Source organism: Pleurodeles waltl, chromosome 2_2 (assembly GCF_031143425.1).
Source record: "Pleurodeles waltl isolate 20211129_DDA chromosome 2_2, aPleWal1.hap1.20221129, whole genome shotgun sequence".
NCBI classification, from domain to species: domain Eukaryota; kingdom Metazoa; phylum Chordata; class Amphibia; order Caudata; family Salamandridae; genus Pleurodeles; species Pleurodeles waltl.
This window is the reverse complement of record NC_090439.1, coordinates 869,311,720-869,325,010: the sequence shown is the minus strand read 5'-3', so window position 1 is coordinate 869,325,010 and position 13,291 is coordinate 869,311,720.

Below are 13,291 nucleotides of genomic sequence, written 5' to 3'. Positions count from 1 at the left end.
CGTGTATAGGCTTGATAACTGCATGTGTACTAATAATAATGGCAATAGTGCTGGCAACGCGTGGTAAGGGTGAGAATGAGAAAATTGATGCTTCTACTTCTGCTCCTGTTACTGTCACTGAACTAACCGCATTGAAAAGACTAGAATTAGATGAGAGACACTTGCATGATAAGAAGGAACTTTCGTATAATGTTTTCTATCGCCTACTAACAGAATATGTTGAGACTATGGATGCGAAAGATTGTTATGTGTGTACACAGATACCGACATCGGTAACGGAAGGGGTGACTTATCACCACATGCCTCTTACATATGGGATTACATGTAGTTTAGTAACTTCTAGATTTTATGGTCAAACTAACATACAGTATTTTTACTCAAATTATGATGTTACCTTTGCATATGTTCCTATAATAACGCAACTAAGCCAGATTGCTAAAGATTGGGATGCTAAAATATTGAGGGAATTTTTCGAGCCAATGCAACCTTTTGAAACAGCTCACGCTCATAGGGAAAACCTTACCTGCTCGCTCTCTACAGTAGAAATAAGCTTTTTAGATAGCACAGATGATAGAAGGGCACAAATGAATGCGAAATTAGAAAAAGAGCTAAGTAAGAGGACTTCAGTAGATAATTATGCTTTTGCCGCAATAAAAACACAAGGAAGAATAGCTTTAGACGCTTGGCATGTAGGGAAATTTTGTATATATCGAGGTGAATCTTATTATGATAACATTTTCGTGGGAGCGAGTGAATGTAAACATACGTTTATCTTTAAGGCCAAATGGACATTCATGCTGAATGGACTAGATCCTGTCATACCTGGTGTATATTACATTTGTGGGCATAATGCCTATTATCGTCTTCCAAAGGGATGGTGGGGGGAGATGTTATTTGGGTATAGTGTTCCCAAAGGTTTATCAACTGGATGACCTATCGGTGATTCCAAAGACGTCTGGATCTCATCGTATCCAGAAAAGAGAGACCGCAGCTGCTGTGGTAGGAGATATATTTGGAGCCATGATTCCTTCATTGGGAGTTGTGTTGAATTCCATCAAAATAAGAAAGTTGTCTACTATAGTGGATAACATGTTGACAAAGTTTTCAGGTGCTATAATCCTGATGGATGCTGAACTTGCAGCGGAAAGAGCTATGACTCTTCAAAACAGGCTTGCCCTAGACATTCTTTTAGCAAAGGATGGCGGCGTTTGCAAAATGCTTGGTGCGCGTCACTGTTGCACATACATACCAGACAACAGTGTGAAGATTAAAACAATGCTTGCAAATCTAACAAAAGAGAGTGCAGACTTGAAGGAATTGAAAGAACCAGGAGTTTGGGAGAAGGTTGGAAAGGGAATTGCTTCAGTGGGAAATTGGCTTGGTGGCATTTGGAATGGAATATTACTAAAAATAATACAGGGAATACTAATAGTACTAATTTGCATCTTTGGGATTTGGGGAATAAAGAGGGGAATACTAATGATCATGGCAAGAATTAAAAGAAGGAAGGAAGAGAAAATGATGAAAAGAATGGCAGAAGAATACAAAGCAAGAACAAGGGGAACTAAAAGGCAAAGAGAACTGACAGAATTTTAATGGAATAAAATTTGTGGGATTAGTTTTGTGTGATGACAAGTAGTCATCAGAGGAGGGATTGATGACGCAGAAATGAAGGTTTTACATTTATTAGCGCATAAACGTAGTGCTGCAATAATCAAGTGTGACTTTAACCGAACTAATAAAGATTGTACGGGGACAAATGTGCCCTCAGAGTAGTTTGCCAACATTTCTAAGCGTGCTTTATATAACGTGATGTATTAGAATTGTACTAATCTGACATAACCGTAAACGTGTGCCATGATTTGCTTGTTTGAAATGTTTTAGCTTAGCATAACTTTAGTGGAGGCTTTGGCCTAGTTGCCTTGTCTCACGGTTTAGATGCTCGTGTTTTTCCAATGTGCTAATAAACGTGTATTCTTGCTTGAAGCTGTATTTTTCCAGTGAGATCGGTTCACATGCTTATCTTTAAGGTTTCGTGCCAGCCTGGCATCTTCTTCTTTGCTCCAAGGTCAATCTGCAGGTGCAGACAATGGAAGCTCTGAAAGTGAGTTAATTGGTAAAATATGTTGCAACTTACGTTCCCGACTCCAAGGATAATGTATGCCTAGGTAGAAGCTTGTGAATTGTTGTTTTTGATTGGACAATTTGAAGCCAACCTATGAACCCTCCAATGGAAGACCCTACTGGATTTGAACTGTTGTTTATTTAAACCTGGTGCACAAGAAGAAAGCGGCCATTATCCATTGCACCCATTGAGGACATTAGACATTGCAGACATTATGGCCCATCTTGCCGACTTCGTCATTTTGCCATCGTCTACGATGCCAATTGATGTTCGACGCCATTTTGAATGAGACTTTGATGCTTTCTCTAATCGAGAGAAAGAGACTTTAAATAATTCTCACCCTAGAGACTTTAACTTCGATTTGCCCCTTTGCATGAAGTAGTAGTTTTGTCCTTTATCTTGCCGCTGTGAGGCAATTGCCCCGTCCACCCTGCCCCTTTGCCCCCGTCCCATGCTGATCGAATCCGGTACCTGTGAGACGAAGACTTCCTTGAATGCTGATTGAATTTGGTAAATATGAAAGGAAAATGTACAATTGCATTGTGTTTCTTTTTAGGTAACCAACTGCTGATTTTTGATAAGAGCCCTAGTTAGGAGTTTCCAAATTAATGTTGCTAAATTGTTTTTGCATGAAATCCCACATGCAGATGCTAATTTGAGGTTAGATGAGGATTCATTTGTCGCACGATGCAATTTGAGACCTTGTTATGCTGACTAATGTATGCAATTAGCCCATTACAGATTATAGTTTTAGTGGTTTGCGTTGCTATCATCGAATGCATTGTTATTCAAATGCTGCATAGATTGCATCTTTTTCACCGTTATGGACAGCTATTAATGTTCATTTACATATATCATTTGGTGTTGAGACACATTTATATCGTGCTAGCTTTGTTAATATAGGGAAATAAATTCATTAACTTTGAATAAACTGGTGTGGTTATTCATGACCGAAAGGTCATGGTTTCGCCGAAATGTTTTCTGGATTAATTGTGAAGTGTTATGTTGATCAGGGTATTGCTTATGTTCGTTATTGATTATTGATTTGATTAAAATTGATTACTCTCGGGTGAAGAGAGCCCCACTTGGTCAAAAGATTCATCGACCCAAGAGCGTCCGAATATAGGTAATTTATTAGGACGGAACGCTCTACCAGGTCTTTCGATGAGGAGTGCACTGCTCAGAGATATGGCACGGTCCGCCGCGGGCGTGTGTCTGCCATTTCTTCCCATGGAGCAGCCAGGACCTTTCAGGAGGAGGTCCCTGCCGACCCAGCATGTCCTGGGACCTCGAATACAGGCATGGTGGCAGCACTGGAAGAGTAATGTGTGTTCAGTGGTGCTGGGCTCCACAGTAGGTGTAGGTTCGTCGCTGTGGCACAAAGAGGCTGTGGCACAATAAGGAACTCACCTGTCAAGGGCCGGGCGCAGTCTCAAAGCCTTCATGAGCTGCATGTCCCTCGTCAGTCAGCAGAGAGTGGCACCAATTGGCCCGAGGTGCCGAGGGGGGAGCCAGATATGGCAACCAAACACGCTCTAAGATCTCTAATTCAGATGCGGTCATCATCAAGGAGGGACAGTGCACATCTGCCGACACTGATCTCCAGCGTGGCAGTGAGAATCAGGCCATCTGGGACAGGTGCCAGGCCCGGGTCCACCTTCGGCCTCATGCAAATCACAAGGCTTCTCACTTGTTTTTGTCATATTTTAGCTGATTACCTGGGTTTCAGTGCTGATTTTTGGGGTACAGGGACTCCCCTCTCGCAACTTAATGTCACTCAACCTCAGACATCAATAGCACAGGAAGCAATATCATTATGATGTAACTAATAAAGTGAAATCATACATATCAATGCTCCCCATTCAGGCAGGAGAATCCTGGTTATTTTTTTAACAAAGTGTTATTTTAATTTTCTTCTATTTGAAAGTTCCATAAGTCGAATTCAAGTCAATGTGGAAATTGAAGTCCCCATTTTTTCTCAAAATCTCATTCTTAGTTTGGATATACCTAAATGTTGGTACATATATGACAGGAACAAAATTACAAAAAAATCCTCACAAAATTAAACTTGTAGCTTATAAAAATACTGGAACAGCCCTTTGATGCATGTGATTCAGCTACTTCTACCAACTGAAGGGGTTTGAAGGAGGGCTTGTCCTCTCGTGGGGTGGTTTGCTTATATCTCTGTCAATTCCAAGAGCTCCTCTGCCACAGTAGAACTATAAACACAGTCACACTTAGGGTCTGATTACAAATGGATTGGTTAAATTCAAGCAATGTGTAAACACTTGTTTATGAATTGGGTTGCGATTATTACTTTGAAAGTATTTAACATAGCCAATAATTATTGGATGTGTTAAATAACTCAATCTTTGTTAAATTTCTGCAGGTAAAACCTGCCAAAGTTTAACATGGGAAAAGCATATGGTATTTACAGTGTCATTCGGATTTTGGTGTGTAAAATCCAAAAAATCTGTATATATTTTCCACAAACTTGTGCTAGGTACTATTTATCGCACCCAATAAATAATGTACCCTCTGATATTGTTATTTATCGGGTGTGTTTAATAACACCCTGTAAGGAAATGCCTCCTTGGCATGGTTGCCCCCTGACTTTTTGCCTTTGCTGATGCTATGTTTACAATTGAAAGTGTGCTGAGGCCTGCTAACCAGGCCCCAGCACCAGTGTTCTTTCCATAACCTGTACTTTTGTATCCACAATTGGCAGACCCTGGCATCCAGATAAGTCCCTTGTAACTGGTACTTCTAGTACCAAGGGCCCTGATGCCAAGGAAGGTCTCTAAGGGCTGCAGCATGTCTTATGCCACCCTGGAGACCTCTCACTCAGCACAGACACACTGCTTGCCAGCTTGTGTGTGCTAGTGAGGACAAAACGAGTAAGTCGACATGGCACTCCCCTCAGGGTGCCATGCCAGCCTCTCACTGCCTATGCAGTATAGGTAAGACACCCCTCTAGCAGGCCTTACAGCCCTAAGGCAGGGTGCACTATACCATAGGTGAGGGTACCAGTGCATGAGCATGGTACCCCTACAGTGTCTAAACAAAACCTTAGACATTGTAAGTGCAGGGTAGCCATAAGAGTATATGGTCTGGGAGTTTGTCAAACACGAACTCCACAGCACCATAATGGCTACACTGAAAACTGGGAAGTTTGGTATCAAACTTCTCAGCACAATAAATGCACACTGATGCCAGTGTACATTTTATTGCAAAATACACCCCAGAGGGCACCTTAGAGGTGCCCCCTGAAACTTAACCGACTATCTGTGTAGGCTGACTAGTTCCAGCAGCCTGCCACACTAGAAACATGTTGCTGGCCCCATGGGGAGAGTGCCTTTGTCACTCTGAGGCCAGTAACAAAGCCTGCACTGGGTGGAGATGCTAACACCTCCCCCAGGCAGGAGCTGTAACACCTGGCGGTGAGCCTCAAAGGCTCACCCCTTTGTCACAGCACCGCAGGACACTCCAGCTAGTGGAGTTGCCCGCCCCCTCCGGCCCGGCCCCCACTTTTGGCGGCAAGGCCGGAGAAAATAATGAGAATAACAAGGAGGAGTCACTGGCCAGTCAGGACAACCCCTAAGGTGTCCTGAGCTGAGGTGACTCTAACTTTTAGAAATCCTCCATCTTGCAGATGGAGGATTCCCCCAATAGGGTTAGGATTGTGACCCCCTCCCCTTGGGAGGAGGCACAAAGAGGGTGTACCCACCCTCAGGGCTAGTAGCCATTGGCTACTAACCCCCCAAACCTAAACACGCCCTTAAATTTAGTATTTAAGGGCTACCCTGAACCCTAGAAAATTAGATTCCTGCGACAACAAGAAGAAGGACTGCCCAGCTGAAAACCCCTGCAGAGGAAGACCAGAAGACAACAACTGCCTTGGCTCCAGAAACTCACCGGCCTGTCTCCTGCCTTCCAAAGAACTCTGCTCCAGCGACGCCTTCCAAAGGGACCAGCGACCTCTGAATCCTCTGAGGACTGCCCTGCTTCGACGACGACAAGAAACTCCCGAGGACAGCGGACCTGCTCCAAAAAGACTGCAACTTTGTTTCAAGAAGCAGCTTTAAAGAACCCTGCAACTCCCCGCAAGAAGCGTGAGACTTGCAACACTGCACCCAGCGACCCCGACTCGGCTGGTGGAGAACCAACACCTCAGGGAGGACCCCCGGACTACTCTACGACTGTGAGTACCAAAACCTGTCCCCCCTGAGCCCCCACAGCGCCGCCTGCAGAGGGAATCCTGAGGCTTCCCCTGACCGCGACTCTCTGAAACCTAAGTCCCGACGCCTGGAAAAGACCCTGCACCCGCAGTCCCCAGGACCTGAAGGACCGGACTTTCACTGGAGAAGTGACCCCCAGGAGTCCCTCTCCCTTGCCCAAGTGGAGGTTTCCCCGAGGAAGCCCCCCCTTGCCTGCCTGCAGCGCTGAAGAGATCCGTTGATCTCTCATAGACTAACATTGCAAACCCGACGCTTGTTTCTACACTGCACCCGGCCGCCCCCGCGCTGCTGAGGGTGAAGTTTCTGTGTGGGCTTGTGTCCCCCCCGGTGCCCTACAAAACCCCCTGGTCTGCCCTCCGAAGACGTGGGTACTTACCTGCCAGCAGACCGGAACCGGGGCACCCCCTTCTCTCCATTCTAGCCTATGCGTTTTGGGCACCACTTTGAACTCTGCACCTGACCGGCCCTGAGCTGCTGGTGTGGTGACTTTGGGGTTGCTCTGAACCCCCAACGGTGGGCTACCTTGGACCAAGAACTGAACCCTGTAAGTGTCTTACTTACCTGGTAAAACTAACAAAAACTTACCTCCCCCAGGAACTGTGAAAATTGCACTGTGTCCACTTTTAAAGTAGCTATTTGTGAATAACTTGAAAAGTATACATGCAATTGAAATGATTCAAAGTTCCTAATGTACTTACCTGCAATACCTTTCAAACAAGATATTACATGTTAAATTTGAACCTGTGGTTCCTAAAATAAACTAAGAAAAGATATTTTTCTAATACAAAACCTATTGGCTGGATTTGTCTCTGAGTGTGTGTACCTCATTTATTGTCTATGTGTATGTACAACAAATGCTTAACACTACTCCTTGGATAAGCCTACTGCTCGACCACACTACCACAAAATAGAGCATTAGTATTATCTATTTTTACCACTATTTTACCTCTAAGGGGAACCCTTGGACTCTGTGCATGCTATTCCTTACTTTGAAATAGCACATACAGAGCCAACTTCCTACATTGGTGGATCAGCGGTGGGGTACAAGACTTTGCATTTGCTGGACTACTCAGCCAATACCTGATCACACGACAAATTCCAAAATTGTCATTAGAAATTGATTTTTGCAATTTGAAAAGTTTTCTAAATTCTTAAAAGACCTGCTAGGGCCTTGTGTTAGATCCTGTTTAGCATTTCTTTTAGAGTTTAAAAGTTTGTAAAAGTTTGAATTAGAACCTAGAACTAGTTGTAGATTCTTAAAAAGTATTCCAACTTTTAGAAGCAAAATGTCTAGCACAGATGTGACTGTGGTGGAACTCGACACCACACCTTACCTCCATCTACAGATGAGAGAGCTAAGGTCACTCTGTAAACTAAAGAAAATAACAATAGGCCCCAAACCTACCAAAATACAGCTCCAGGAGCTTTTGGCAGAGTTTGAAAAGGCCAACCCCTCTGAGGGTGGCAACTCAGAGGATGAAGATAGTGACTTGGAGGGAAATTCCCCCCCTCCAGTCCTACTTAGGGAGAGCAGGGCTACTCAAGCCCTGACTCCACAAATAATAGTCAGAGATGCTGGTTCCCTCACAGGAGGGACCAACAACTCTGAAATCACTGAGGATAACCCCAGTGAAGAGGACATCCAGTTAGCCAGGATGGCCAAAAGATTGGCTTTGGAAAGACAGATCCTAGCCATAGAGAGGGAAAAACAAGAGATGGGCCTAGGACCCATCAATGGTGGCAGCAACATAAATAGGGTCAGAGATTCTCCTGACATGTTGAAAATCCCCAAAGGGATTGTAACTAAATATGAAGATGGTGATGACATCACCAAGTGGTTCACAGCTTTTGAGAGGGCTTGTGTAACCATAAAAGTGAACAGATCTCACTGGGGTGCTCTCCTTTGGGAAATGTTCACAGGAAAGTGTAGGGATAGACTCCTCACACTCTCTGGAAAAGATGCAGAATCTTATGACCTCATGAAGGGTACCCTGATTGAGGGCTTTGGATTCTCCACTGAGGAGTATAGGATTAGATTCAGGGGGGCTCAAAAATCCTCGAGCCAGACCTGGGTTGACTTTGTAGACTACTCAGTGAAAACACTAGATGGTTGGATTCAAGGCAGTGGTGTAAGTAATTATGATGGGCTGTACAATTTATTTGTGAAAGAACACCTGTTAAGTAATTGTTTCAATGATAAACTGCATCAACATCTGGTAGACCTAGGACCAATTTCTCCCCAAGAATTGGGAAAGAAGGCGGACCATTGGGTCAAGACTAGGGTGTCCAAAACTTCCACAGGGGGTGACCAAAAGAAAGGGGTCACAAAACCTCCCCAGGGGAAAGGTGGTGAGACAGCCAAAAATAAAAATAGTCAAGAGTCTTCTACAGGCCCCCAAAAACCTGCACAGGAGGGTGGGCCCAGAGCCTCTTCACAAAACAATCCTGGGTACAAGGGTAAAAACTTTGATCCCAAAAAGGCCTGGTGTCGAAACTGTAGTCAGTCTGGACACCAAACTGGAGACAAGGCCTGTCCCAAGAAAAGTTCCACTCCAAACTCCAATCCAGGTAACACTGGAATGGCTAGTCTCCAAGTGGGATCAACAGTGTGCCCAGAGCAAATCAGGGTCCACACTGAAGCTACTCTAGTCTCTGAGGGTGGGGTGGATTTAGCCACACTAGCTGCCTGGCCTCCTAACATGCAAAAATACAGGCAGCAGCTCTTTATTAATGGGACAAGTGTAGAGGGCCTGAGGGATACAGGTGCCAGTGTCACCATGGTGACAGAGAAACTGGTTTCCCCTGGCCAATACCTGACTGGAAAAACGTATACAGTCACCAATGCTGACAATCAAACTAAAGCACATCCCATGGTAATGGTAACTTTAGAATGGGGAGGGGTCAATGGCCTGAAACAGGTGGTGGTCTCCTCAAACATCCCAGTAGACTGTCTGCTTGGAAATGACCTGGAGTCCTCAGCATGGGCTGAGGTAGAACTAAAAACCCATGCAGCCATGCTGGGTATCCCTGAACTGGTGTGTGTAAAAACAAGAGCACAATGCAAGGCACAGGGTGAAAAAGTAGAGCTGGAGTCTGGAAAAATGGCCCAGCCTACCAAGAGAAAAGGAAAGTCAGTTGGGAAACCAACTGCAACACAGTCAGAAAAAGAGAACCTCTCTTCTCAGGAAGAAGTTCTGCCCTCTGAGGGAACTGAGCCTTTGGAGCTTGAACCTTATCAGGTTGAGCTCTTAGGCCCAGGGGGACCCTCAAGGGAAGAGCTGTGTAAGGGACAAGAAACCTGTCCCTCTCTTGAAGGCCTTAGGCAGCAAGCTGCTGAAGAGTCCAAGGGCAAGAAAAATGGAACACATAGGGTCTATTGGGAAGATGGACTCCTGTACACTGAGGCCAGAGACCCCAAACCTGGTGCCACTAGGAGAGTGGTAGTGCCTCAGTCGTTCAGAGAGTTTATTCTGACCTTAGCCCATGATATTCCCCTTGCTGGGCATTTGGGACAAACCAAGACGTGGGAGAGGTTAGTCAACCACTTCTACTGGCCCAATATGTCCCAGAAGGTTAAGGAGTTTTGCCTCTCCTGCCCCACCTGTCAATCCAGTGGTAAGACAGGTGGGCACCCAAAGGCCCCCCTCATTCCACTTCCAGTGGTGGGGGTCCCCTTTGAAAGAGTGGGTGTGGACATAGTTGGTCCACTGGAACCTCCCACAGCCTCAGGAAATATGTACATCCTAGTAGTAGTGGATCATGCTACTAGGTATCCTGAAGCTATTCCCCTTAGGTCGACTACTGCCCCTGCAGTAGCCAAGGCCCTCATTGGTATCTTTACCAGAGTGGGTTTCCCTAAGGAGGTGGTGTCTGACAGAGGTACCAACTTCATGTCAGCATACCTAAAACACATGTGGAATGAGTGTGGAGTGACTTACAAATTCACTACACCATACCATCCACAAACTAATGGCTTAGTTGAGAGATTCAACAAGACATTAAAAGGCATGATCATGGGGCTCCCAGAAAAACTCAAAAGGAGATGGGATGTCCTCTTGCCATGTCTGCTTTTTGCTTACAGAGAGGTGCCACAGAAGGGAGTAGGATTCTCACCCTTTGAACTTCTGTTTGGCCACCCTGTAAGGGGACCACTTGCTCTTGTTAAAGAAGGCTGGGAGAGACCTCTTCATGAGCCTAAACAAGACATAGTGGACTATGTACTTGGCCTTCGCTCTAGAATGGCAGAGTACATGGAAAAGGCAACCAAAAACCTTGAGGCCAGCCAACAGCTCCAGAAGTTTTGGTATGACCAAAAGGCTGCACTGGTTGAGTTCCAACCAGGGCAGAAAGTCTGGGTTCTGGAGCCTGTGGCTCCCAGGGCACTCCAGGACAAATGGAGTGGCCCTTACCCAGTGCTAGAAAGGAAGAGTCAGGTCACCTACCTGGTGGACCTGGGCACAAGCAGGAGCCCCAAGAGGGTGATCCATGTGAACCGCCTTAAGCTCTTCCATGACAGGGCTAATGTAAATCTGTTGATGGTAACAGATGAGGATCAGGAGGCAGAGAGTGAACCTCTCCCTGATCTTCTGTCATCAGACCCAAAAGATGGCTCAGTGGATGGAGTGATCTACTCAGACACCCTCTCTGGCCAACAGCAAGCTGATTGTAGGAGAGTCCTACAACAGTTTCCTGAACTCTTCTCCTTAACCCCTGGTCAGACACACCTGTGTACCCATGATGTGGACACAGGAGACAGCATGCCTGTCAAAAACAAAATCTTTAGACAGTCTGACCATGTTAAGGAAAGCATCAAGGTGGAAGTCCAAAAGATGCTGGAATTGGGAGTAATTGAGCGCTCTGACAGCCCCTGGGCTAGCCCAGTGGTCTTAGTCCCCAAACCTCACACCAAAGATGGAAAGAAAGAGATCAGGTTTTGTGTGGACTACAGAGGGCTCAATTCTGTCACCAAGACAGATGCTCATCTAATTCCTAGAGCTGATGAGCTCATAGATAAATTAGGTGCTGCCAAATTCTTAAGTACCTTTGACTTAACAGCAGGGTACTGGCAAATAAAAATGGCACCTGGAGCAAAAGAGAAAACAGCATTCTCCACACCTGATGGGCATTATCAGTTTACTGTTATGCCCTTTGGTTTAAAGAATGCCCCTGCCACCTTCCAAAGGTTGGTGAATCAAGTCCTTGCTGGTTTGGAGTCCTTTAGCACAGCTTATCTTGATGATATTGCTGTCTTTAGCTCCACCTGGCAGGATCACCTGGTCCACCTGAAGAAGGTTTTGAAGGCTCTGCAATCTGCAGGCCTCTCTATCAAGGCATCCAAATGCCAGATAGGGCAGGGAACTGTGGTTTACTTGGGCCACCTTGTAGGTGGAGGCCAAGTTCAGCCACTCCAACCCAAGATCCAGACTATTCTGGACTGGGTAGCTCCAAAAACCCAGACTCAAGTCAGGGCATTCCTTGGCTTGACTGGGTATTACAGGAGGTTTGTGAAGGGATATGGATCCATTGTGACAGCCCTCACTGAACTCACCTCCAAGAAAATGCCCAAGAAAGTGAACTGGACTGTGGAATGCCAACAGGCCTTTGACACCCTGAAACAAGCAATGTGCTCAGCACCAGTTCTAAAAGCTCCAGATTATTCTAAGCAGTTCATTGTGCAGACAGATGCCTCTGAACATGGGATAGGGGCAGTTTTGTCCCAAACAAATGATGATGGCCTTGACCAGCCTGTTGCTTTCATTAGCAAGAGGTTACTCCCCAGGGAACAGCGTTGGAGTGCCATTGAGAGGGAGGCCTTTGCTGTGGTTTGGTCCCTGAAGAAGCTGAGACCATACCTCTTTGGGACTCACTTCCTAGTTCAAACTGACCACAGACCTATCAAATGGCTGATGCAAATGAAAGGTGAAAATCCTAAACTGTTGAGGTGGTCCATCTCCCTACAGGGAATGGACTTTATAGTGGAACACAGACCTGGGACTGCCCATGCCAATGCAGATGGCCTTTCCAGGTTCTTCCACTTAGAAAATGAAGACTCTCTTGGGAAAGGTTAGTCTCATCCTCTTTCGTTTGGGGGGGGGGGTTGTGTAAGGAAATGCCTCCTTGGCATGGTTGCCCCCTGACTTTTTGCCTTTGCTGATGCTATGTTTACAATTGAAAGTGTGCTGAGGCCTGCTAACCAGGCCCCAGCACCAGTGTTCTTTCCCTAACCTGTACTTTTGTATCCACATTTGGCAGACCCTGGCATCCAGATAAGTCCCTTGTAACTGGTACTTCTAGTACCAAGGGCCCTGATGCCAAGGAAGGTCTCTAAGGGCTGCAGCATGTCTTATGCCACCCTGGAGACCTCTCACTCAGCACAGACACACTGCTTGCCAGCTTGTGTGTGCTAGTGAGGACAAAACGAGTAAGTCGACATGGCACTCCCCTCAGGGTGCCATGCCAGCCTCTCACTGCCTATGCAGTATAGGTAAGACACCCCTCTAGCAGGCCTTACAGCCCTAAGGCAGGGTGCACTATACCATAGGTGAGGGTACCAGTGCATGAGCATGGTACCCCTACAGTGTCTAAACAAAACCTTAGACATTGTAAGTGCAGGGTAGCCATAAGAGTATATGGTCTGGGAGTTTGTCAAACACGAACTCCACAGCACCATAATGGCTACACTGAAAACTGGGAAGTTTGGTATCAAACTTCTCAGCACAATAAATGCACAGATGCCAGTGTACATTTTATTGCAAAATACACCCCAGAGGGCACCTTAGAGGTGCCCCCTGAAACTTAACCGACTATCTGTGTAGGCTGACTAGTTCCAGCAGCCTGCCACACTAGAGACATGTTGCTGGCCCCATGGGGAGAGTGCCTTTGTCACTCTGAGGCCAGTAACAAAGCCTGCACTGGGTGGAGATGCTAA